This window comes from Scyliorhinus canicula, chromosome 10, assembly GCF_902713615.1.
Source record: "Scyliorhinus canicula chromosome 10, sScyCan1.1, whole genome shotgun sequence".
NCBI classification, from domain to species: domain Eukaryota; kingdom Metazoa; phylum Chordata; class Chondrichthyes; order Carcharhiniformes; family Scyliorhinidae; genus Scyliorhinus; species Scyliorhinus canicula.
The window spans coordinates 5,569,265-5,592,998 of record NC_052155.1 but is presented as its reverse complement, the minus strand read 5'-3'; the positions used below and the strand labels follow the sequence as shown (position 1 = coordinate 5,592,998).

The 23,734-nt window shown below is 50.3% G+C and overlaps 1 protein-coding gene across 5 annotated transcripts in view; it reads left to right on the top strand.

Moving 5' to 3' along the window:
* Positions 1-23,734, top strand: part of osbpl1a (oxysterol binding protein-like 1A) — a 242,783-nt gene that overhangs the window by 101,851 nt on the left and 117,198 nt on the right. The window lies entirely within an intron of this gene.

Below are 23,734 nucleotides of genomic sequence, written 5' to 3'. Positions count from 1 at the left end.
ACCCCCCTCCTCCCCCACCTTGTTCACACTCACTTCCTGCCCGCCGGGGGCCTCTTTCCCTCCATTCGCACCCCCCTCCTCGTGCCTGCCGATCATACTAACTCTTTTTGCAAACGACTTTTAGTCGCTTTTAAAATTCACCCTATCGCACCCCCTGGGGGTTTAACTGTCCATCTGGGATAAAGAGGATGACGTTTTTTTTTTTTATTTCACTGATCCCAATTATCCTTCTCATTCCATCTGTGTCTCGCCTCCTGTCCCAGTTCACTCCAGGTCAGAGTGGCACTAACTCCAGTCTGTGGAAAAGGCTGCCTGTTTGTGAGCAGGTTTGTCAGCCGGTTAACTGTTAGCCAGTGTCAAGGTCACAGGGGCTGCTGTTCTACTGGCCTCAGTACCAACTGGGTTAGTCGATCAGTTCGAGCTCCGATCCCTGATCATTGGTCAGGTGCACCAGTAAACCTGTTGGACGAGGGCAAAATCTGACTGTCGCATGCGCATGAACGCTCTGCAATCAGCAACCTGGTCGCTGTACGTCAGCTGGGGATTTTGACCTTCAGGAGGGAGGGGACGGGATGCATAGAATCCGAACTCCTTACGCGAGCAAAAAAAAAAAAACCGCGGGGCTGGGGACGTACAGCTGGAAAGGGAAAAGGCTGGAAATCATGGAGCACCTTCTGCCAAGCGGGAAACTGAGCCAACGATTCAGGGCTGTGACCTGTCGCCGGAACTGAGAAAAGGTGAGAGATGTGATGGGTTCTGAGTGTGTGAAGGGGGGAGAGTGGGAGGGGCCTTTAGCTGAGCTTAGGTTGAGCTTCGTCGGCGCTCAGCTGGTGGCTGAAGACGGGGAGATCAGATTGTGGGAGCCAGGTGGAGAACTCATCAGAAACTCTGAGAAAATTCACCTTGACTGGCAGGTAATTTGCAATGAAGGAAGGTAGATTTTAAACACCTGTCCTTGAAAACATTATCCCAGCTGGAAGCTGTATAAATTCCCATGTGATTTTATCTGGAGTTTCTAAATACAAATTTTCTTTCCCCATGAGGATAATGTTTGTGGTGGGGAACCACACTCAATCCTGGTAATTGTGTGGTGGGCTGGGGGAGGCGGGGTGCTTTGGTGAGGTGTGTGTGTGTGTTGGTGCGGGTGGGGGGTGTTGGTTGGGGGGGGGGTGTTGGTTGGGGTGTGGGAGTGTGTGTTGGTGTGGGAGTGTGTGTCTGTGTTGGTGGGGGGTGGGGGGTGATGTTGGGGGATGGGGGTGGTGTTGGGGGATGGGGTGTGTGTTGTTGGGGGATGGGGGGGTGTTGGGGGATGGGGGTGTTGGGGGATGGGGGGTGTTGGGGGATGGGGGGTGTTGGGGGATGGGGGGGGTGTGGGGGGGTGGGGTGTTGGGGATGGGGGGGGGTGTGTTGATGGGGGGTGTTGGGGGATGGGGGGTGGTGTTTGGTTGGGGGATGGGGGTGGTGTTGGTTGGGGGATGGGGGGTGGTGTTGGTTGGGGGATGGGGTGGTGTTGGTGGGGGTGGTGTTAGGGGGTTGGGGGTGGTGTTGGGAGATGGGGGGTGTTGGGGATGGGGGGTGTTGGGGATGGGGGTGGTGTTGTTTGGGGGATGGGGGGGTGTGTTGTTGGGGGATGGGGGGGTGTGTTGTTGGGGGATGGGGGGGTGTGTTGTTGGGGGATGGGGGGTGTGTTGTTGGGGGATGGGGGGGTGTGTTGTTGGGGGATGGGGTGTGTTGTTGGGGGATGGGGTGTGTTGATGGGGGGTGTTGGGGGATGGGGGGTGTGTTGTTGGGGGATGGGGGGGTGTTGGGGGGTGGTGTGGTTGGGGGGGGTGGGGGTGGTGTTGGTTGGGGGGTGTTGGGGGATGGGGGGTGGTGTTGGTTGGGGGATGGGGGGTGTGTTGGGGGATGGGGAGTGTTGGGGGATGGGGGGTGGTGTTGGTTGGGGGATGGGGGGTGTGTTGTTGGGGGATGGGGGGGTGTTGGGGGATGGGGGGGGTGTGTTGATGGGGGGTGTTGGGGGATGGGGGGTGGTGTTGGTTGGGGGATGGGGGGTGGTGTTGGTTGGTGGATGGGGGGTGGTGTTGGTTGGGGGATGGGGGGTGGTGTTGGTGGGGGTGGTGTTGGGGGGTTGGGGGTGGTGTTGTTGGGAGATGGGGGGTGTTGGGGGATGGGGGTGTTGGGGGATGGGGGTGGTGTTGTTGGGGGATGGGGGGGTGTGTTGTTGGGGGATGGGGGGGTGTGTTGTTGGGGGGGGGGGGGGGGTGTGTTGTTGGGGGATGGGTGTGTTGTTGGGGGATGGGGTGTGTTGATGGGGGGTGTTGGGGGATGGGGGGTGTGTGTTGGGGGATGGGGGGGGGTGTGGGGGATGGGGGTGGTGTTGGTTGGGGGGGGGGTGGGGGGTGGTGTTGGTTGGGGGGTGTTGGGGGATGGGGGTGGTGTTGGTTGGGGGATGGGGGGTGTGTTGGGGGATGGGGAGTGTTGGGGGATGGGGGGTGGTGTTGGTTGGGGGATGGGGTGGTGGTGTTGGTTGGGGATGGGGGGGTGGTGTTGGTGGGGGTGGTGTTGTTGGGGGGTTGGGGTGGTGTTGGTGGGGGGTGGGAGTGGTGTTGGGGAGGGTGGGGGTGGGGTTGGGGGGATGTGTGTGTTGGTGAGGGGGTGTGGTGGGGGATGTGTTGGGGGGGGTGGAGGGTGGTGTTGGGGGGGTGGAGGGTGGTGTGGTTGGGGGGGTGGGGGGTGGTGTTGTTGGGGGGGTGGGGGGTGGTGTTGTTGGGGGGGTGATGGGTGATGGGGGTGTTGGGGGGGTGATGGGTGATGGGGGTGTGTGTGTTGGGGGATGGGGGTGATGTTGGGGGATGGGAATGTGTGTGTGTTGTTGGGGAATGGGGTGTGTGTGTTGTTGGGGGGTGGGGGTGTTGTTGGGGGATGGGGGTTTAAGTTTAAGTTTAAATAAAATAGAAGTTCAGGAAAGCCTTCTGTGGTTAAATTGGGGTCAGTGAGTATCCGCATTCACTCTCCGACAGATTTTACTTTTTATTTGGGACAGATATAGCTGTGATTGTCCGGTGGTCAATTTGATGTGCAGGTCGGGCGGATTGGCCATGGTAAATTGTCCTCCGTGTCGAAAAAGATTAGGTAGGGTTACTGGGGTACGGGGAGGGGATGGGCTTAAGCGGGGTGCTCTTTCCAAGGGCCGGTGCAGACTCGATGGGCCAAATGGCCTCCTTCTGCACTGTAAACTCTTATGATTCCATGACGCTATGGATAGAATGACTGATTTAGCATGAAGAAGGATGAGATGATGGGAACTGCCTCAACTAGACTTCCAGTCGAAGAATGGGTTGCTGTTTTTGGCCATGGTTCGACATGTTATTTGGATCATTTTAAAATCCAGCAGATCACTCTGAGGCCTCTGAGACCAAGGAGGAAGAAATAGGACTGATAGGGGGGAAACCATCTCCGCTGGAGCCTAGGTCTAAGGGCAGGGGCGACAGAGACTGAAAGTTAGAGCCAGTCCTTTGAATGGATGAAGTTGGGAAACACGTTGACACAAAAGTTTGGAATTTTCTCCCACAAATGGCAGCTGATGCAAGATCAATCGTTCAATTTTGAAATTGAGATTGATCGATTTCAGATTGATAAGAAAGGTGTGAAGATCAGATCACAGATCAGCCATCATCTCATTAAATTGTGGAACAAGCTCAGGGGTGGGCTGAATGGCCTCCAGCTGTTCCTATGAATGAATGGAATATAAATAAGCTGATTGTATCTATTCTCATGACAAGAAGGAAGTTTCACATTGTGCCCATGTTGTAACTCAGAGATAGAAATGGAATAATGACCCTTAGCTGGTCCAGCATCGATTTAGTAAGCCAAATGTTACTCCAGCTGTGCAGCAATTCTAAGGGTTAAAAATGCGGATGATTTAAATTTTGATAATTAAGTAATTCCCAGCGCAAGCAAATACTTTTTTTTCACTTTTCATTGTGAAAACTATTTGATAAAGACGGGCAGGTGATTGGTTTTTACCCTACACTAACGGAGAGAAAGGTGCTGACTAGTTGGCAGGTTGACTCTGATTGGCCAACACGTTGCCATGGGGCCAGCAACTATAGGCTTCTCGAGCTCCCGGTAATTGAAAAGAAAAGGACATATTCCTTTTGTTTGCAGAGAATGGGTCCCTGTGTAAAAAGGGTATTGAGGAGGTGATAAATCCTCAATCGGATAAGCATGAGATGAGCGAGAAAATAAATAAGTAAAATATTTAAAGGCGTTGGTTAAACTGCAGGAGCGCAAAGTATTCGGAACAGAACACATCTAAAACTCCTGAGGGACAATGCAGCAGAGAAAAATATACATTGGGCTTCTGTTGAGAATGAATTTGTAATGTTGTTGCAATCCCAGTTGGTGTTATAACTGGACGGAGAGATCCCAGAATGGAATCTAGGCTCAAAAGATCATAACTTTTACTTTTCTTTATAAAACGTGGAGGAGCAGAGTCACAGGACCGCTAATTAGTTTTTAATTAATAATAATCTTTATTGTCACAAATAGGCTTACATTAAAAATGCATAGAAGTTATTGTCAAAAGCCCCTAGTCGCCACATTCCGGCGCCTGTTCGGGTACACTGAGGGAGAATTCAGAATGTCCGATTCGCCTAACAGCACGTCTTTTGTGACTTGTGGGGGGAAACCGGAGCACCCGGAGGAAACCCACGCAGACACGGGGAGAACGTGCAGACTCCGCACAGACAGTGACCCAAACTGGGAATTGAACCTGGGACCCTGGAGCTGTGAAGCCATAGTGCTAACCACTGTGCTACCGTGCTGCCCACAGTTTACCAACAAGAAGAAAATATTTATTAAACATAAAAAGTTGGATTATTATATAATACTCCTTTACCCCCCCCCCCCCCCCCTTACCTTAACATATATACACAGATTTTAAGATTAACACAGATTACAAAGTACATCTTAAAGCTACAGTGGTCTCGTTAACACACACAGTCCTTTTCAAACACACAGATTAGCTGTGGTCAAATACACAAATATTCAAAGTTAGTGTCTGTGGATTTCTCCTCAGAATTCCCCCAGGTGATTGTCACATGAGAGTTTCCAAACTCCACTTCAAAAAACACACTTTAAAATCTTCTCTCACGATAATGCTTTCCCGTAGCTGTTTGCATTCTAAAGTCCAGTGAAGGTTTTACAAATTACTCTGTTAACCAGAGCTTCCGCTCCACTTTTAACACTAATTCCAGTCCGGGATTTTGCACTGCTCGCTCTAGGATTTATTTTGTGCAGATACCAGACTCCAGAATTTGTTGGGATACTGGACGAAAACCAAACAATTTTTTTTGAACTTGTTCAACTGTGAGGAATGGTTACTTTACCCCAGGAATGATAACTCTGGCCAATGGGTATCTTTTATGTTAAAACAAACTTTAATTCAAACACAGAATTAACATCAAATAAGTAGCTTTACAATTGTCAGCTAAATAGAACAAAGAACAAAGAAAAATTACAGCACAGGAACAGGCCCTTCGGCCCTCCAAGCCTGCGCCGATCCAGATCTTCTATCTAAAACTGTCGCCTATTTTCTAAGGATCTGTATCCCTCTGCTCCCTGCCCATTCATGTATCTGTCTAGATACATCTTAAATGACGCTATCGTGCCCGCCTCTACCACCTCCGTCGGCAATGCATTCCAGGCACCCACCACCCTCTGCGTAAAGAACTTTCCACGCATATCTCCCTTAAACTTTTCCCCTCTCACCTTGAACTCGTGACCCCCAGTAATTGAGTCCCCCACTCTGGGGGAAAAAGCTTCTTGTTATGCCACCCTGTCTATACCTCTCATGATTTTGTAGACCTCAATGAGGTCCCCCCTCAACCTCCATCTTTCGAATGAAAATAATCCTAATCTACTCAACCTCTCTTCAGAGCTAGCACCCTCCATACCAGGGAACATCCTGGTGAACCTCCTCTGCACCCTCTCTAAAGCATCCATATCCTTTTGGTAATGTGGCGACCAGAACTGCATGCAGTATTCCAAATGTGGCCGAACCAAAGTCCTATACAACTGTATCATGACCTGCCAACTCTTGTACTCAATACCCCTTCCGATGAAGGCAAGCATGCCGTATGCCTTCTTGACCACTCTATCGACCTGCGCAGCCACCTTCAGGGTACAATGGACCTGAACACCCACTGGTCACAGTTCTCCATTTTGAGAAACTCCCTTCCACAACTACTCTCTGTCTCCTGTTACCCAGCCAGTTCATTATCCATCTAGCTAGTACACCCAGGACCCCATGAGACTTCACTTTCACCATCAGCCTACCATGGGGAACCTTATCAAATGCCTTACTGAAGTCCATGTATATGACATCTACAGCCCTTCCCTCATCAATCAACTTTGTCACTTCCTCAAAGACATGTCCTTCCCTGCACAAAACCATGCTGCCTATCACTGATCAGCCCATTTTCTTCCAAATGGGAATAGATGCTATCCTAAAGAAATAGTTCTTTAAACACATGGAAAAACTTGAGCTTGCTATCTTTACCTGCTACTAACTCCAATTAAGCAACCCAATACAGTTCAGATGCCACTTAACAAAACAGGGTTACTTGCTGAGCTGTGGAGGCACTTTTGGGGAGAGTGCCAATGGCAGCACGGTAGCACTGTGGATAGCACAATCGCTTCACAGCTCCAGGGTCCCAGGTTCGATTCCGGCTTGGGTCGCTGTCTGTGCGGAGTCTGCACATCCTCCCCGTGTGTGCGTGGGTTTCCTCCGGGTGCTCCGGTTTCTTCCCACAGTCCAAAGATGTGCAGGTTAGGTGGATTGGCCATGATAAATTGCACTTAGTGTCCAAAATTTCCCTTAATGTTGGGTGGGGTTACTGGGTTATGGGGGATAGGGTGGAGGTGTTAACCTTGGATAGGGTGCTCTTTCCAAGAGCCGGTGTAGACTCGATGGGCTGAATGGCCTCCTTCTGCACTGTAAATTCTATGTAAAACATCTCATCCTTACAGCATTTGGCTGTTCAACTGAAAATCCTATAACAGATTGCAAACCTATCAACAGACCTGTCTCCTCCCATTAATTAAATCATCTGTATCCTACTAAATTACATGACCCGTTTAGCTAGGACTAAACACTCCAGGGAATCTCCAGCAATCCAAACATGATTGCATTAGCTCTTTATCTGTACCTAAGTAAGTGGTTGGAATCAATCATTACCTCACCTTTTGCGACTCTATAATTGCAGCTTTCACACATACATAGTCTGGATTATTTAATGATATTGCTTTTAAAAACAATACAGCAACAGATATAAAATATATTATATATTAGTTTCTACATTCATTACACTTGTCTTGACTGTGGTACAAACTATTCATAATTGCATTAATTGTCGATTCCCAGACTCTTATTAAAATGGCATCAAACATTTGATTTACCTTTGAAGTCTGCTGACCCACTTTACATCTGTAATTACCTCTAACCCAGAACCCTTTGTTTACGCTTTGTTGAATTCTTCTGAACAATACCTTGATCTCTGTTCTCTTAAATCTGGTGATTTTAAGAAATTATTTCAGCCCCAATTCCTTGGTTATCTGAACTGTAACATGCTCCTTCAGAAGCTTGCCCCACTGCCAACTCCCTTGTCCTATGCAACCTCTCCTGACAGTGTTGAAAGAAGTTCATTCTCCGGTGTCCCGTCTCCAACTGCAATATATCCCCTGAAACTAAAACTTTAAAACTGTTTTAACACAAAAACATTAAATTAAAAACACTTAAAACTATACCTTGGGCGGGATTCTCTGGAGAATCCCCGTGCCCGGCGTGAATTGCTCCACGCCGCCCTGACACCGGCGTGGTTGGCGCAGCGCCGGTCGGAGGCCGCTCTACGCGGCCAGCCTGCCGATTCTCGACTCGGGATGGGCCGAGTGGCCATCGTGAAAACGACGAGTCCCGCCGGCGCCGTCCACACCTGCTGTTAGCCGGCTGGAACTCTGTGTGAAAGGGTCCGGGGCGGCCTGTGGGGGGGGGGGAAGGGGGGTCCGATGTGGCCTGGCCCGCGATTGGGGCCCACCAACCGGCGGGCTGGCCTCTCTGGCTGGGGGCCTCCTTTCCTACGCGCCGGTCCCCGTAGTCCTGCGCCATGTTGCGTCGGGGCCGGCGCGTTGAAGGAGGCCACTGCGCATGCGCGGATCTCCCGGCGCCCAGTTCGTGCCGGGATCAGCAGCTGGAGCGGTCTGAACCACTCCAGTGCCGTGCTGGACCCCTGTAGGGGCCAGAATTGGTCGTCGGGCTGCCCGTTCATGACAGTGGGGACTCTGCCGCGGGATTAGAAAATCCCGCCCCTTATTTCTAATGTCTACCAATACATAAATTCCTAAAAAAACTACTTTCATAACAATTCCTGCTCCCTTAACGGGAGGTTCAGCGAATGCAGATGGTTACTGAGCAGTTAGGCCAATGTCTGTTGTGGAGAGAAAACCTTTGGAATGTTTAATAATAAAATTAAATAATAATAATAAACTTTATTATCGTCACAAGTAGGCTTACATTAACACTGCAATGAAGTTACTGTGAAAAGCCCCTAGTCGCCACACTCTGGCGCCTGTTCGGGTACACAGAGGGAGAATTCAGAATGTCCAATTCACCCAACAAGCACATCTTTGGGGACTTGGATCTGGATGAAAAGAAAGTAATGAGAATTGTCCAACCTGCGTTCCTGAAAGAAAGATTGAGCTCGGTAAAGCCAGTTGATGTTTATTTGAAGGTGCAAGGGATTTGTTTCAAACACTGTAAACTGATCTGAAGGAAGGGATTGAGACTGTTAATGAGGGGCGGGAACCCGAGTACTGATTGGTCACGTTGAACGACCTGATCCATATTATTTGCGTGTAAAGCCATATTTATCTTGGGAAGCATTTGAGACGGTGCTGCACTAACAGCTATTAGATAAGATTAAGGGGGGAGGGAGATTGGAATTAACAGGAGTGCAGAAGGGATGAGAATTCCCTCCTGATCCCTGCCTGTGACAAGCTGGACTTCTTGCAGGCTCCATGTTGGTTCTGTGAAGTTTGTCTGCTGTCTGAGAACAGAGTGCACCTGCCCCTTTAAGAGGTGAAGTCACAGAGATGCCAGATATCTGTGTCCCACCATCAGGAGCCAGTGAGTGCCGTGCAGCATGCTGGGTACACACCTGGGGGTAGCATGTAAATGAAGCCTTCCTGTGTCAGTGCTGACTGCTACATGTAAAGCACCCAGTCCCCATGTGTGGCTGACCCTCTCTGTGCTCCGTAAAGCAGTTAAGCAAAGTAGTGTTGATTGCGAGATTGTGACTATTGAAACTTGACCCGGGATAGCAAGTATGTGCATTCTGTTCTAACTTGCTGCTCTTGCTGTTCCAGCTTACTTGCTGATCTGCCTCTCTGTAAAATTCCTGTTGGGAGCATGGAAACAGGAGGAGACCATTCAGCCCCTCGAGCCTGTTCTACGATTCACTGAGAGCATGTCAGATCTGTGATCTAACTCCATCTACCTGCCTTTGCCCCAGATCCCTGAGTTCACAGAAATCTTATCCAAGGGGAGCACAGTAGCACCGTGGTTAGCACAGTTGCTTCACAGCTCCAGGGTCCCAGGTTCGATTCCCGGCTTGGGTCGCTGTCTGTGCGGAGTCTGCACGTTATCCCCGTGTCTGCCTGAGTTTCCTCCGAGTGCTCCGGTTTCCTCCCACAGTCCACAAATGTGCAGGTTAGGTGGATTGGCCATGATATATTGCCCTTAGTGTCCAAAAGGGTTGGGTGGGGTTACTGGGTTACAGGGATAGAGTGGAAGTGTGGGCTTAGATAGGGTGCTCTTTCCAAGGGCCGGTGCAGACTTGACAGGCCGAATAGCCTGCTTCTGCACTGTAAATTCTATGTCTATCTCACTTAAAATTCAGCATTTATCTAATGTCACTTGCTGTTTGCAGACGAGAGTTCCAAACTCCTGCCTCCCTCCACCTGTAGCACTGCTTCCAAATTTCACTTGAGTTGCCTCTTGATGATTAGCATTTCAAGTGTGCAGTTCATAGGTTCATAGAATTTACAGCGCAGAAGGAGGCCATTTGGCCCATCGAGTCTGCACCAGCCCTTACAAAGAGCACCCTACTTAAGCCCACATATCTACCCTATCTCCGTAACCCAGTAACCCCCACTTGACCTTGTTTTTGAAAATGAAAATCGCTTATTGTCACGAGTAGGCTTCAATGAAGTTACTGTGGAAAGCCCCTAGTCGCCCCATTACTGCGCCTGTTCGGGGAGGCTGGTACGGGAATTGAACCGTGCTGCTGGTCTGCCTTGGTCTGCTTTCAAAGCCAGCTATTTAGCCCGGTGTGCTAAACCAGCCCCCTAAGGAGGAGCAATTTATCATGGCCAATCCACCTAACCAGCACGTCTTTGGACTGTGGGAGGAAACCGGAGCACCCGGAGGAAACCCACGCAGGCACGGGGAGAACGTGCAGACTCCGCACAGACAGTGACCCAAGCCGGGAATCGAACCTGGGACCCTGGAGCTGTGAAGCAACTGTGCTAGCCAATGTGCTAACATGCTGCACCCCCGCAGTTGTCAAAGGTATTTGATATTAATATGTCTCCAATCAAATGTCTCTTTTTAATTGCGATACTGCAGACCTCATTAAAGCTTTGGCTTTGAGTGTGCCTTGAGAGTTAGACCATTAGGGGACTGAGGTCCTGCTACAATTCGCCGGCTCCACAGTTGCCATGTCAAAGGCTTTTTCTCAGGAATGATGAAACAGCTTGTCTTTCTCATTGAAAGCAAAATTAAGATTGATTTCGAAAAGGGAATATTAAAATTGCTCGGCCATTTCAGAGGGCAGTTGAGAGTCAACCATGTAGGCCAGATGGGTAAGGACAGCAGATCTCCTTCCCTGAAGAACATTAGTGAACCAGATGGGTTTTTACCTCAATCGACAATGGTTTCATGGTCATCATTAGACTTTTAATTCCATATTTCTTTCTTGACTTCTAACGAAGGCCAGGGGAACAATGTGGAAGGCGGGGGAGAGGATGATGGATCATGATAGCAGGCTGGGGGGCAAGGGGGTGGATGAGGAAGATGACCTATGGAAGACAGAGCAAAGACTGAGGGGAGGGAAGCTGGACCATAGAATTCCTACAGTGCAGACAGAGGCCATTCGGCCCCTCAAGTCTACCGATCCTCTGAAAGAGCCTCCTACCTAGACCGACTCCCCCCCCCACCCAGACCTGTAATCGTACGTAACTGCACTAAGGGGCAATTCAGCGTGTCCAATCCGCCTAACCTGCAGGAGGAAACCAGAGCACCCGGAGGAAACCCGCACGTACACAAGGAGAACGTACAAACACCACACAAGATTGAACCCGGGGTACTATAGCTGTGAGGCAACAGTGCGTACCACCGTGCAGCCTCTATAAGACTGTACAAAAAGCTCATAAACAAGGGGATCAAAGGGATACCACATTGTTTACTGGAAGGGGTTGGATGAAGATTCCACATGGGGTTGGTGGAGGTTGAAGTGTGACATGGCCACCTCGCAGGTTATGGTCTCGGGGTGGGGGGGGGGGGGGGGGGGGGGGGTTGAATCGAGGAACAGATTTCCTCTTGAAACTTCTAGCCTACTTCCACCGAGTTGCTGACATCCAGCACGAGCTGGTGAGGACTGGCGGGCTGGAGAGAGTGATACGAGTGTGCTGGACTGGTGTTGCGACACATCACCGGGACCTTCGACCCCGCCAGCTTCCCGCCAGTCCGGAGAGTCGGAGGGGAAGCCGCCTGCGCATAATTAATGAGGTTCCAACTTCGGAATCTGGGGTGGGATCCTGATATTCCGGTCGGCAGGGAGGGCTCCGTCGTACCCTCCGTCACCACACTGGTTGGGACAATTTAACTGAGGATTAGGGAAGTGAGATTTTTTGATTTGATTTATTATTGTCACATGTATTAGTATACAGTGAAAAGTATTGTTTCTTGCATGCTGTACAGACAATGCATACCGTACATAGGGAAGGAAGGAGAGACTGCAGAATATAATGTTACAGTTATAGCAAGGGTGTAGAGAAAGGATCAACTTAATACGAGGTAGGTCCATTCAAAAGTCTGATGGCAGTAGGGAAGAAGCTGTTCTTGAGTCGGTTGGTACGTGACCTCAAACTTTGGTATCTTTTTCCTGACGGAAGGAGGTGGAAGAGAGTATGTCCGGGGTGCGTAGGGTCCTTAATTATGCTGGCTGCCTTTCTGAGGCAGTGGGAATTCGGAGTGTAGAACAAGGTTCACAGGATTCTGATGCTGGCAGGACAGCAGATCCAGAGGACGATTGCCTGGAGTCCCCCTACCGTGTGGGCATTATTACCACACGTGAACATGCCTCACCGACATCATCACGAAGCCTGTCCGTCCTCACTGTGGATTCTCCGGACGAATGGCGTGCGGTGCTGCAAGTAAGTCAATGCTCCATCTAGTTCAAGCTGGACACAGGTGCTTCTGCCAATCTCCTTTCACAGGCAGATTGCATCCGCATCAAGCAGCCACCCCAGCTCCTTCCAGCAGCCTTCCAGCAGCCTGCCAGCTCCTTCCAGCAACCTGCTAGCTCCTGGACTATAACGGCAATGCCATCACAGCACTGGGATCCTGCCATCTGCTCGTCTCCAACAGGAGCATTCACGCAAGGCTAAGGTTTGAAATAGCCAAGCCAGACAGGGCCTCCCTGCTCGGTGCGCACAGGCCTGCGAGCAGCTAAACCGTGTGCGCGCAGGCCTGCGAGCAGCTAAACCGTGTGCGCGCAGGCCTGCGAGCAGCTAAACCGTGTGCGCGCAGGCCTGCGAGCAGCTAAACCGTGTGCACGCAGGCCTGCGAGCAGCTAAACCGTGTGCACGCAGGCCTGCGAGCAGCTAAACCGTGTGCACGCAGGCCTGCGAGCAGCTAAACCGTGTGCACGCAGGCCTGCGAGCAGCTAAACCGTGTGCACGCAGGCCTGCGAGCAGCTAAACCGTGTGCACGCAGGCCTGCGAGCAGCTAAACCGTGTGCGCGCAGGCCTGCGAGCAGCTAAACCGTGTGTGCGCAGGCCTGCGAGCAGCTAAACCTTATGCAGCAGGCCTACACAATGACCTCCCCCAACGTGGATCTTAAAGCCGGCATTGATGACATCCTCGCTCAGTGTCCGGATGTGTTTGACGGGATGGGCACTCTGCTATATCGGTACAAGATCCTGCTACGGCCTGATGCCACGCCTGTGGTCCACGCACCCCGCCGGGTCCCAGCTCCACTGAGGGAGCGCCTGAAGGCACAGCTCAAGGATCTTCAGGACCAGGCCATCATCTCTGAAGTTACAGAACCGACTGACTGGGTCAGCTCGATGGTCTGTGTAAAAAAGCCTTCGGGTGAGCTGCGCATCTGCATTGATCCCAAGGATCTCAACCAGAATACAATGCGGGAACACTACCCCATCCCGAAGCGGGAGGAACTAACAACTGAGATGGACACGCCCAGTTTTTCACAAAGTTAGATGCATCGCATGGATTCTGGCAAATCCAGCTGAATGAGTCCAGCAGGAGGCTCTGCACCTTCAACACACCGTTTGGCAGGTACTGCTATAACCGTATGCCATTTGGCATTGTCTCGGCCTCGGAGATCTTCCATAGAATCATGGGGCAGATGATGGAGGGCATTGAAGGGGTTCGTGTGTATGTGGACGATGTTATCATTTGGTCCACGACGCCCGAAGAGCTCATCTCTCATCTCCAGCAGGTATTCTGCCGTGTCCATGCCAATGGCCTCAAGCTGAACAGGGCCAAGAGTTGCTTTGGCATGTCGACACTTAAGTTCTTAGGTGACCAGATATCTCAGCAGGGTGTGCGCCCGGACACAGACAAGGTCAAGGCCATTGAAGCCATGAAGATCCCTGAAGACAAGAAGGCGGTGCTGCGCTTCCCAGGCATGGTAAACTTTTTGGGCAGGTTCATCCCAAACCTGGTCTCACACACCACGGCCCTCAGACACCTGGTGAAAACGTCCACTGCCTTTGAGTGGCAGGCAGCTCATCAGGCAGAGTGGTTGGAGCTGAAAGCCAAGCTCACCACTGCACCTGTATTGGCATTTTGTGACCCTGACAAGGAAACGAAAATCTCAACAGATGCGAGCCAGGGCGGCATTGGTGCGGTGTTGCTCCAGCGCGATGGCACCTTATCCTGGGCACCGGTTGCCTACGCATCACGGGCGATGACACCCACCGAGCAACGGTACGCCCAAATTGAAAAGGAATGCCTGGGCCTTCTCACTGGAATTACCAAGTTCCACGATTATGTCTGCGGCCTGCCAACATTCACCGTCGAGACGGACCACAGGCCTCTGGTCCACAATATCCACAAGGACCTGAACGACATGGCGCCCCGGCTGCAGTGCATCCTTCTCAGACTCAGAAGGTATGACTTTGAACTAGTGTACACGCCTGGCAGGGAGCTCATTATTGCCGATGCCTTGTCCCGCTCCATAACCTTGCCCAGTGAACCGCCGGCATTCATCCAACAGATTGAAACACAGGTGCAGCTGTGGGCCAGCAACCTCCCGGCGTCGGATGAAAAGGTGATTCGTATTCACGACGAGACAGCCAAAGACCCTCTTCTGCAGTGTGTCATGCGCCACCTCGCCAGTGGCTGGCATAAAGGGCAGTGCCCTCAATTCTTCAATGTGAAAGACGGCCTGACGGTGATTGGTGGTATCCTCCTCAAGCTGGACCGCATTGTCATTCCACTCAGTCACCAGAGCTTGGTGCTCCGGCAAATCCATGAGGGACATCTGGGAGTCGAGAAGTGCAGGCGCAGAGCTAAGCAAGCTGTCTACTGGCCTGGGATTAGTCAGGACATCTCAGATATGGTCCTCAACTCTCCAGCCTGTCAACACTTCCAGCCAGCACAGAGCAAGGAGACGCTTCAGCAGCACAAAATCGTGACCTGCCTGTGGTCCAAGGTGGGCATCGACCTCTTTCACGCCAATGGTCGTGATTATGTGCTAAACATCGATTATCTTTCCAACTACCCAGAAGTCATGAAGCTCTCGGACCTCACATCCAAGACAGTCATCAAGGCCTGTAAGGAGACGTTCTCCAGGCATGGTATTCCACTGAGTGACAACGGTCCTTGCTGCAGCAGCCAAGAGTGGTCAAGTTTAGCCCAGTCATTATCAGTTTAACCACGTTACTTCCAGCCCACATTACCTGCAGTCCAACGGGAAGGGTGAGAAAGGGGTGCACACAGTGAAGCAGCTCACCTGCAAGGCCGCGGATTCTGCTTCTGACGTCAGCCTTGTGCTGCTTGCGTACAGGGCAACCCCTCTGTCTACCGGCATGTCACCAACTCAACACCTGATGAACAGGGACCTGCGGACGACTCTTCCAGCCATACACTTGCCTGACCTGGATCGCCTCCCGTGGCTGCAGAAGGTGCAGAAATTCAGGAACCAGCAAAAGCAGGGCTATGATGCTCATGCCACCGATTTGCCTGTGCTATCCCCGGCGGATGCTGTTCGGATCAAGCTACCTGATGGAGGCTGGTCAGCTCCAGCTGTTGCTGTTCAACAGGCTGCTCCTCGATCGTATGTTGTGCGTCTGGCTGATGGTTCTGTTGTGCGGCGAAACAGACGGGCACTGCGCACAGTTGCCTGCCCGCAACCACATTCTTTGTGTTATTGTGCCACCTCCTGATGCCTCGACCCATGAGGCCACCAGTCAGGCGTCAGTCCCGCCTACCAAGGTGCCGTCATCCCCACCACCACCTCTCTGGCGATCGACCAGGATCAGGCGCAAGCCCCAGAGACTGGACTTATGCACATTTGTTTTGTTTGCTATGTTCTGTTTTCACACATTAGACACCTGTTTTCACGTGTACATATGTTCCCATCTGCCATAGTATGTAAATAGTTAGTTTTTCGGCCTACACATGTAAATACTTTCACATATGCTGCAGAAAAACATTTCAAAAGGGGAGATGTCATGATATGCAGACATGCACATAATGAGACAGACAGGCAGCTAATGAACACAGAGAACAGGACATAACCAATCAGCAGGCAGAACACTTGGGGGTGGTTTCCCACTATAAAAGGCACGAGGCACTCACACTCCGCCTCTTTCCACTGGAGACATCTACAGAGTGAGTCAGGATGTATATATCACATAACACCTCCAACACGTGGCTAAGGGCTAGTCTGGTTCAGTCAGACAGAGTAATCACACTTAGGTTAGCAGAGAGTCGAACTCACAGAGAACTGTGCTAACTGTGTGACAGGTTGAATAAATCAAATTTATATAACTTCAAGGTCTGGAGTATCTTTCAGTTAAAGCTGCATCTGGTTGCAGCCCGTGTTATCTCAGTGTGCTTAACACGACAGACGCCTAAAAACTTGAAGCTCTCGATCCTTTCTACTTCGTTCCCATTGAATTGGACAGGGGCATGTTCTTCACTACTCTTCCTGAAGTTGATGACAATCTCCTTCGTTTTGTTGACATTGAGGGAGAGATTATTGTCTTCGCACCAATTCACCAGATTCTCTATCTCATTCCTGTACTCTGTCTCGTCATTGTTGAAATCCCACCCACTACGGTGGTGTCATCAGCAAATTTGAAAATCGAGTTGGAGGGGAATTTGGCCACAGTCATAGGTGTATAAGGAGTATAGTAGGGGGCTGAGGATACAGCCTTGTGGGGCATCGGTGTTGAGGATGATCGTGGAGGAGGTGTTGTTGCCTATCCTTACTGATTGTGGCCTGTGGGTTAGAAAGTTCAGGATCCAGTCGCAGAGGGAGGAGCCGAGGCCAAGGCCACGGAGTTTTGAGATGAATTTCGTAGGAATGACGGTGTTGAAGGATTTATTTACAGAATAAAACATTACTTTTGTCTACCTCCTTAGCCAACAGCCAGTGTCCTGGAAAACTCTCTTCAGACTTATCCCTGCTTCTCTGAACTGGAGGCGAGTCCTCGGTAATTAATAATAATCTTTATTAGTGTCACAAGTAAGCTTACATTAACACTGCAATGAAGTTACTGTGAAAAGCCCCTAGTCGCCACATTCCGACTCCTGTTCGGGTACACAGAGGGAGAATTCAGAATGTCCAATTCACCTAACAGCACGTCTTTCGGGACTTGTGGGAGGAAACCGGAGCACCCGGAGGAAACCCACCAGACACGGGGAGAACGTGCAGACTCCGCACAGACAGTGACCCAAGCGGGGAATCGAACCTGGGACCCTGGAGCTGTGAAACTGCAGTGCTAGCCACTGTGCCACCCAATTATTTGCGAAACAGCAGCAAAATACCCTAATGTTTACTACAGGAGGCAGGCCTCGAATCTACCTTAGCTGGAACAGGAATTGAACCCTGTGCTGCTGGTACTAATCTGATTCACGTGCTAGCTGTCCGGCTCGCCTGTCCTTTAATTAATCATCCCTAATTGCCCTTTAACTGAATGGTTTGCTCGGCCATTTCAGAGGGCAGTTATAGGTCAGACACATGACTGTGGGTCTGGAGTCACATGTAGGCCAGACCGGGTAAGGACGGCAGATTTCCTTCCCTAAAGGACATTAGTGAATGAGACGGGTTTTATGACTGTTTCGGTACTGTAATCAGGAGAAACTTGCCAAGCAATGCCTCTGTTTACGATTGGAAGGAAGGTATAATTGAAGCATTCAGCAGTGAACGAGTAAATTAGTAACGAGGGAGGGAAAATTAGTGCTGGATGTCTGAAGGGGAAGTTAGGAGACACTGTTTAATGCGAAAGAACATCGGAATAAATGTGATGTTTCGCCATAACTGGTACAGAAATAGTAGCGGAGAATTAGTTGACATTTGAAGAAGAACAGGGAAACTGGGTAAACCGGGCCATGTGATTGCTGAGATTTCGGCTGCTGGGAAATGCTGCAGAAGCAGAGTCCGCTTTTCTCCTCAATCATCCAGTCGGAGTATAATCGGATTTCTAGAGATGGTGTGACGTGTACAGAAACATTGGGCGTGATTCCCCGATCGTGGGATAGAGTGTCCTCACCGTGGCGATTCTGTCCCCCACAGGGTGCCAGCACGGTGCTGGAGCGGTTCACGCCACTCCAGCCTTACTTCCTCGCGCGCACTGGGGGCGACGCCAACCCGTGCATGCGCGGTTACTGAACGCTCCAGCCCCGACGCAACATGGCGCGGGGGTTCTGGGGCCGGACACGCAACAAAGTAGGCCCGGGAGGGGAAAGGCCGGCCCGCCGATCGGTGGACCCCGATCGCGTGCCAGACCCTATCGTAGCCCCCCCCCCCCACCCACCCACAGGCCACCCCCCGACCCTTTGCGCAGAGTTCCCGCCGGCTGCGAGCGGGTGTGGACGGCCCCAGCGGGACTCTGCTATACCCGCGCGGCCACTCGGCCCATCCGGGCTGGGCAATCGGCGGCCCCACCGCGTACAGCGACCGGCGCCGCGCCAAATGCGCCAGCGCAAATGACGCCGATTCTCCGCACCTCGGAGAATCTCGGGGCGGCGTGGCGCAGTTGCGGCGATTCTCCGGCCCGCCGTGGGACTGGGAGAATCGTGCCCATTGTTACTTGAGGGGTTATGCTGATTGAAAATAATTTTTGTTTTAAAAGGCAGACAAGTGGCAAACGGTTGACAGGAGAGCCGAATAGAACATAGTTCAAAGTTTAACTTCCAAGCAGAGGAGCAGACAAAGTACGGTCAGAGTGCAAAACATTTTGAAAAAAGCACCTTTATTGAAGAAAAAGTTCATGTGCAAGATTCTCAAACTAGAATGAATCTTGGGTTTTGTTAAGGTGCCCCTATCAATAAAAGCGAATGAATTCTCCCCTTAAACTGTCACGGAAATACTTGCTTTTTTTGAAACAATGCATGGACTTGCAGACTCGATGGGTCGAGTGGCCTGATTTTTCTCCTACGTCTTATGGATTTTGATCTGAAATAAGGTAATTGGTCAAGTCTTATTCCTGTCCTGTAATTTTGAATGTGGGTTTCTTTTTGAAACCTTGCGCTGTTATGCTGCCAAACAAATTGCAAATTAATTCACCTTAGTTTAGTTTTGTGTGCAAGGATTACGAGTAAATACTTACAGCCTTGTTGTCAAATGTGTGGCGGCACGGTGGCATAGTAGTTAGCACTGCTGCCTCACAGCGCCAGGGATCCGGGTTCGATTCTGGCCTCGGGTGACTTGTCTGTGTGGAGTCTGCACGTTCTCCCCGTGTCTGCGTGGATTTCCTCCGGGTGCTCCGGTTTCCTCCCACAGCCCAAAGATGTGCCGATTAGGTGGATTGGCTGCGTTTAATTTAATGTCCAAAGATGTGCATGTTAGGTGGGGTTCTGGGATAGGGTGGGGGAATGGGCCTGGGTAGGGGGCTCTTTCAGACGTTCGGTGCAGAGTCGATGGGCTGAATAGCCTCCTCCTGCCCCGTAGGAATTCTGTGGTTCTACGGAAACTGTTACCAGAATTTCTTTTTGAAAAGGACTTTGTAATTTTTTTTTTAAGCAAAGCCATTCCTTGCATGGTGACATATCTGTTTGGCGGCTACTGTTTTTTAAAATAAAGTTGGTTCGTTAGTAATTGGATTGTATTTTGGCACTGCAGCATCCTCACCTAATTGAAGTGGGCGGTTCTTGATTGCACCTGCTTGGATTTTCCAGCTCTGACCTTTGGCATTGTGTCGAACACGACGTGGAGATAAACAGCACAATGCGGGAAAGTAACTGAGGCTTAGTTGTTTGGCCTTTGCCTGCGAGAGGTAGGATGGAAGTTGGCTCCGAGACATTTGAAATATGCTAACAAAGGATTAATTTGATGGCAGATTGTTAGTGATTCCAAATGAGATGCAGTTAATTTGTCGGCACTTTTTAACCATTAAACTGCAGTAAGGTTCTGAGTGCTGCTGACACACCTGTTGGGCTGTTATCAGAGAGATTGCACTTACAGCTGATGTTTTGACGTAAGCTTTGGGTTTTAATTTATTGATTTACTTGTCGGACACATCGTGCGAAGGTTTATTGAAGAACCTGTGCATTGAGGATCTATGGATGAAACCTTAACAGTGAGTATTGAGGTGTCTGTGAAATGGGGGCTCGGATCTTTAGCCTGAAAGAAATGAAGGATGGACTGTTTGATTGGGATATTTATTCTGTTATATTTAACATCAAAGGGTTTTAAAATGAAGCTTTGAAACTTTCTTTATAATCAGATTTATATCCATGAAGTGGGGAATAGTCAAGGCCTTCATTTGTCTTTTTACAAACACAGTTGACGTATATTATGAATACTTGAAATATTTTAGAAGCACAAAAGTGGACACAGAATCTGAATCGACTATCCAATTACAATTGGGTTGCAACCGGTGGGAAAATCTTGTAAAGTTGGAAAATCGCCATCGATTTCTATAGAATCATAGAATTTACAGTGTAGAAGGAGACCATTTGGCCCATCAAGTCTGCACCGGCCCCTAGAAAGAGCACCCTACCCAAGCCCACACCTCCACCCTCTCTCCATAACCCAGTAACTCCACCTAACCCTTTTGACGCTAAGGGGAAATTTAGCCTGGCCAATCACCTAACCCGCATATCGTTGGACTGTGGGAGGAAACCGGAGCGCCCGGGGGAAACCCACGCAGACACGGGGAGAACGTGCAAACTCCACACACACATTCACGTGTGTGTGTGTGTGTGTGTGTGTGTGTGTGTGTGTGTGTGTGTATTAGGCGTCTCATATGCCAATAACATAAACCCCCCCCCCCCTCCCATTTGCTAAGACAACCAAGCATCCCACGACTCATTTATAGGTTACACTGCACTTTCCACAGAAATATTTTTACAGGAACTAGCCCAGAGTTACTCCTAGTTCCAACAGGGTCACTTCTCCCTCTTTCACCGAGTCATTGCGTCCAATGTGTGTTAAATAATAATTTCCCCTGGTCTTCTGAGATTCTCAATCTGAATTCCCAGCAGCAATGCTGAATCCAGTGACTCTTCCTCCTGCTCATGCCAAGGTGCATATGCCAGCATTCTTAAACATTTCCACGGTTACATTACAAAGGGGCTTTTCACGGTAACTTCATTGAAGCCTACTCGTGACAATAAGCGATTTTCATTTTCAAAGCTTGTTGCTCCTTTTATTGTGCCCAGGATCGACAGTTGGCACTTAATCAGTACTCCTCCATGTGGGACACCACTTGGAGGAAGCACTGAGGGTGGCAAGGGCACAGAATATACTCTGGGTGGGGACTTCAATATCCATCACCAAGAGTGACTCGGTAACGCCACCACAGACCGAGCTGGCCAGGTCCTAAAGGACAATAGCTGTTAGACTGGGACTGCAGCAGGTGGGGAGGGAACCAACAAGAGGGAAAAAGATACTTGACCTCATCCTCACCAACCTGCCTGCTGCAGATGTATCTGTCCATGACAGTATCGGTAGGAGTGACCACCGCACAGTCCTTGTGGAGACAAAGTCCCGTCTTCACATTGAGGATATCCTCCATCGTGTTGTGTGGCACAACCACTGTGCTAAATGGGATAGACTTCAAACAGATCTAGCAACTCAAGACTGGGCAGCCATGAGGTGCTGTGGGCCATCAGCAGAATTGTATTCAACCACAATCTGTAACCTCATGGCCTGACCGGCTGCGATTTTCCAGCATTTTCTCTTTTTGGTGAATGTCAAGGGGAGATGGTTAGATTTTCTCTTGTTGGAAATGGTTATTTCCTGGCACTGGTGTGGTGTAAATGTGACTTGTCAGCTCAAGCCAGGGTATAGTCCAGGCTTGCTACATATGGGCAGGGACTGCTTCATTATCTGATGTGTTATGAATTTTTGTACAGTCATCAGCGAACATTCTGACTTCACGATGGAAGGGAAGTCATTGATGAAGCAGCTGAAGATGGTTGGGCCTCGGGCACTACCCTAAGGAACTCCTGCAGTGATGTCCTGGATGTGAGATGATTGACCTCCAATCACCACAACCATCTTCCTTTGTGCCGGGTATGACTCCATCCAGCAGAGAGTTTTCCCCCTGATTCCCATTGACTTCAGTTTAGCGAGGGCTCAGGGCTCCTTGTTGCTATACTCGGTCAAATGCTGCCTTGATGTCAAGGGCAGTCACTCTCACCTCACACAGTGGCTGGTTTAGCACAGTGGGCTGAACAGCTGGCTTGTAATGCAGAATAAGGCAGCAGCGTGGGTTCAATTCCCATACCGGCCTCCTCGAACAGGCACCAGAATGTGGCGACTAGGGGCTTTTCACAGAAACATGATTGAAGCCTACTTGTGACAATAAATGATTATTATTATATTGTTATTACCGAAATTATCATGCACAGGTACATGTACAATAGGCAGCTTGGGTGAGGTGAAGTATAATGTTCCCTCTTGGTTTCCTTATCACCTACCACTGAATCAGTCTAGCAACTATATGATAGAATCATAGAATTTACAGAAGGAAGCCATTCGGCCCATCGAGTCTGCACCGGCTCTTGGCAAGAGCACCCTACCCAAGCCCACACCACCGTATCCCCATAACCCAGCAACCTCACTCAACAAACACTAAGGGCAATTTTGGACACGAAGGGGCAATTTATCATGGCCAATCCGCCTAACCTGCACATCTTTGGACTGTGGGAGGAAACCGGAGCACCCGGAGGAAACCCAAGCACACACGGGGAGGATGTGCAGACTCCGCACAGACAGTGACCCAGGCCGGAATTGAACCTGGGACCCTGGAGCTGTGAAGCAACTGTGCTAACCACAATGCTACCGTGCTGCCCACTGACAGCACCATGTCAGTGGTCTTGCACGTGGATTTGGAGCCCAGTCCCCTGGGAGCCACATTCAGGGTGTCGGACATGCTGGAGCTGCAGATAGAAGCGGAGGTCAGATGTTTTAGCCTTCGCCTCGCTGATCGTTCACAGGCGGATGCTGTTGGAGTGAGGGTCAGCTTCCCCACCCTGTGGCTCGGTGCGGCTGGGGGATCTAATGGAGCTTTTGTATCTGGAAAAGGTGAAATTTGCTTTGGGGGGGGGGGAGTGAGATTATATGGAGCCCTGGTAAGGCCACATCTGGAGCACAATGTACAGTTTCAGTTGATAAAAGCAAATTACTCGGATACTGGAATCTGAAACAACAACAGAAAATCCTGGACAATCTCAACTTTGACAAAGAGTCATCCAGACCTGAAACGTTAGCTCCCTTTTCTCCCCGCTGTCAGACCGGCTGAGATTTTCCAATATGTTCTGTTTTTGTACAGTTCTAGTGTCCTTGCGCAGTGAAGGATATACTGACCCCAGGAGTCCAACAAAGATTCGCTAGACTGATTCCTGGGCCGACGAGGGGTTTGCCCCTTGAATAGACTCGGCCTATATTCCCAGGAGTTCTCAGGAGCCACTGGGGAAGATCAAATTGAAACCTCAAAGGGCATCAACAAGGAGGGATTGAAAAATCAAGCTCATTGCTCCTGTTTGCTGCTACCCATCGACTCCCACAGGAACGAAATGGGGTGTGGCTGCATTTGGGAGCAGGATCAAAACGAGCTCTGAACTAGCCTCCAATAGAAGACAACCTGACAATCCTCACTGCCCCGGCCCATCCATCAACGTCACCCACTGGGACAAGACACGGGAGGTAGACAATAGAAATGCAGCCCCCGTAACACCCAATGCTCTGAGAGA